This window comes from Lygodium microphyllum, chromosome 1 (genome assembly GCF_053477565.2).
Source record: "Lygodium microphyllum isolate KBCC chromosome 1, Lygodium_microphyllum_v1.1.10, whole genome shotgun sequence".
Taxonomy (NCBI): domain Eukaryota; kingdom Viridiplantae; phylum Streptophyta; class Polypodiopsida; order Schizaeales; family Lygodiaceae; genus Lygodium; species Lygodium microphyllum.
The window spans coordinates 16,358,351-16,362,136 of NC_141135.1; positions in this window are offsets into that span (position 1 = coordinate 16,358,351).

A 3,786-nucleotide genomic window follows, 5' to 3' on the forward strand; every position below is an offset into this window, starting at 1 on the left:
AGATTCTTGGTGATATTCGGGACATGAAATACATCGGACAGGTATTTCTTTTTCCCATCCTGCATAGACAAGGGAATTTTTTCAATCTGCACAATAGGATGTGCAGTATCATCACCAGTCTCCACAAATCCTAGTTTTTCCATTTTCCTTGCATCCTCCATCCATTCTGCATGACCTGTCATGTGGTTTGATGCACCTGAGTCAACATACCATACATTGTTGCTTTCTTCTGCACTTGTCACAGAATTGTTCATGTGTTACACCATAAACAAATGCTCATTTCTGTCATCACCCTGTCTACTAGAAGATGCATAATTCCCTTGTTGCAATTTTCCATTCATGATGTCATTCTGCTTTTTATAGGATTCTTTAGCCATATGATCCATTTTACCATAGTAGTAGTATTCAACATTACTGTTTGCATTTTGGCCTCTTTGTCATCCACCACGACCTCTTTGGCTCCCCCTGCCTCTACAGTTACCATGTCCTCCTCCATAGGACTGGTTTTCTTGAGTTTGCTGCATATTCTGATTTCTACCACGGCCTCCAGATCGGCCTCCTCTACCTCTGCCTCTACCTCTTCCAGCATTTGAGTAGAAGACAGCTTCTTTTGAAGTTCCTCCTGAAGAAGATGCACCACCATTTCTCTGCTCCTCAGAAATTAGAAGAGAAATCAACTCCTCAAAATCAAGAAATCTTTCACGGACGGAAATGGATGTTCAAAACTGTGCATAATCCTTTCCTAGGCCATTCAAGGTCACAGAAACTAAATCATCATTTTCCACTGGTGACCCAATGGAAGCAAGTGTATCTGCAATCTTCTTCACCTTCATGTGGTAGTCATTGATGCTCATATTTTCTCTTTACACATTGTGCAACTCTTGCTTGAGTTGCATTTTCCTGGCTTGCGTATGTGTGCTATACATTTTTGACAAAGTATCCCATACCTCCTTTGGCGTACTTGCATCTTGAATATGCACAATCATAGAGTCTGAAATGTTGATAGACAGCCAGTACATAACTTTCCTGGCTCTCTCATGCCATGCTTTAAATGCCTGCATTTGCTGTTGATTGGGAACATCAAGAAGAACTGGTTCTTCTTCATTTCCTGCAACAAATTCCCAATATCCTTTTCCCATAAGGAAATTCGTTATTCTAAACTTCTATGCTTGGAAGTTGTTCTTGTCAAGCTTTTCAGTGACAATCTGTGAAAGAGAATCAGACGCCATTACAGAACACTGCAAAAAATTTTGTCAGTGCAAAAAACACAGCTTCAGCCTCACAAGGGCAAATCTGCAAAACGGATGAAAGTGGTATTTGACCACACAGTCACTTCCTAGTGACGATTTTGCATCAACAGGCAACAAGGATGATTCTGTAACTCCCAATGTCTCTGCGCACATGCATACGATGCAATTTCTACGGTAACTTTTCACTGACCTATAGAATAGTGGTCGCACAGCATAAAACTGGGCCTTTTCCTGAGTGCGTGCAGAAAACTTTCGCCTCCAAAACAGGCCTTGAAATGGTCTCAAATAAAAAAAACAGGGTCACCAAGGGCTAAAGGCCTCTCCCGAAGCATATACTGCCCTCTTGCTTCACCACGAAGGGCGTCTCAACCTGAGACAATGCACTCTTGCACTTGCTCCCAAAACAGAAGAATGAAAGCAACACTGGTCCTCTTACCAGAACACCGCAAACTTGGCTTGCTTTCTTGAGCTCCTTACCATGAACAAGGCTCTGATACCATGTCAAGATTGTGGGAGAGAAGGAAGGAGTCTCACTTGTAGCTTTCTTGCTTGCACAATGGGGGAATACACACAAGGGTGGAGGCTGAAAATAGTTTTCCTCTTCTTAGTTGTGTAAGCCAAAAGAACTCTAGTACATAGAAATAGAAGAACCCTATATATGGGTCTCAAACCAAATTCAACTAACTAAGGTGGCATATTAACTGAGCCACGAACTAGACTAGATAAGGATAGCTGTCATCTAGCTATTATTCATGGACGGTGTACCAACCGCATCTACAACTAACAAGTCGGTGACATAAATGCACAACGGTCACCCTGGCATATCATGAGTGGAGCTCGATATCTCAACACTGTCTACAATAGACAACACTCTGTTTTGCCCTGTTTGAGTGTTTTTGTACTTCTCATCCAAATTTGAGTCAATACCCAATACCAAAGCACTCAAGAGAATAGGGAAGAGTTGTAGGTTACTATGATAAGTGAAAAAATCCGTGGAAATCCAAAACTGAAGCAAATCTTGCTTGTAGGTGACTATAAGAATGCCAATGAGCATGTATGTCATGTCAATACCACTACATTACACTGGAAGCATTCATAGGCTTTTTTGTCTCCACTATTTTCTATTTTGTGGAAATTTAGCTTTTGATTGCATTTTCATCTTTTACTGACTGTCCTTTCCGTAGATCCTTGGAATCGATGATTGATAAAATTCACTGAGAGGAACTCAGGTTAAGAGGATAACCACATCCTCCACAACTATAATGCACATCTCTCTTGCACATATCTAGAAGTTACACATAGACTACTCCACAATGTCAACAAAAAATGTTACTTTCATGCTCTTCATTGTCATCTTTAGAAGCCTCATCACTTCTAAAATAGCCCTTATTCCAAGCTGGATTTGTAGCCACACATTTGTTTGCTTCTTTAAGAGCTTGTGGTAGCTAGCCAATTTTCCTACTTGATTTTTGCTATCTAATCCCTTGGTGAATGAGCTTGTTTCCTTTTAACTCAAAATCAAATGGCATTTTTAGTTAGACACAACTATCTAGAGCAATTTGAAAGTAGGTATCTACCAAGAAGATCAATCCAGGAAATTGTGACTTGACCTTGGAGACACAAGACCTTCAAGACACGCCAACCTTCAAGATTGTTAAAATACTGAGAATGCATGCTATGGAGGATCACTGATGAGCAAATAGACAATCATAATGACAAAGAAGCATTCAAAAAGAAGAACAACTAATATTATCCAAGCATAATGCAAGTACAATTGACTAATAATGATTGACTGAATGAGTGTGGGGATGAGTGCCTTTTATAGGCTTACAATAGGTGGTATTGGTAGGTGGAGATAGGTGGAAAGGGACCATGGTATTCGACAACCATGGTTTTAATAAACCATGCATACATGACCTAGTCTAAGGCTTTATTTGCAGTTTGTTTCTTTGCCTTGTTTATCCCATACAAAGAGGCTATGGTGGATGTGATTGCACATTTCTCAACACCCCTCCTCAATCACAACCGTAAAAGACGATGAGTATATAGAGGCCGTCATGAGTAGAACCTTGCTAAGTGTAGACATGGAAAAATAAAAACAACCATACAAACTAGAAGCTGTTACAAGGCCTCACTAAGTGTGTAGAGGCTGTAGGGTGTAGAGGCTACATGAGGAGTTTAGGAGGTTATGGTGGGAACATAAGGCAAGTCCACATGTTAAACTTTAAAAAAGTCCATCATCAGAAAATGAACTACAAAAGAGGGACTGATGAGTCTTATCCTTTTGTTCTTGGGGTTCTTCTTCTCCTTCTTCTTCAATGTTGTATGCTCTTTGAGACTTTTTCTTAGCATAGAAAATTTTCTCAATATGCCTAGATTTCTTACAAAAGTCACGGACTACGCTCTTCTTCCCTTTCACATAGAGGAGTTGTTGGTCTCCTCTTGGGATGCTTGTTTCTCCTTTGTTCTTGATCTTGTTTTCCTATTTCAGGAGAGAGGATTTGATATCCATAAGTTTTAGCTTGGGCATGTTGAT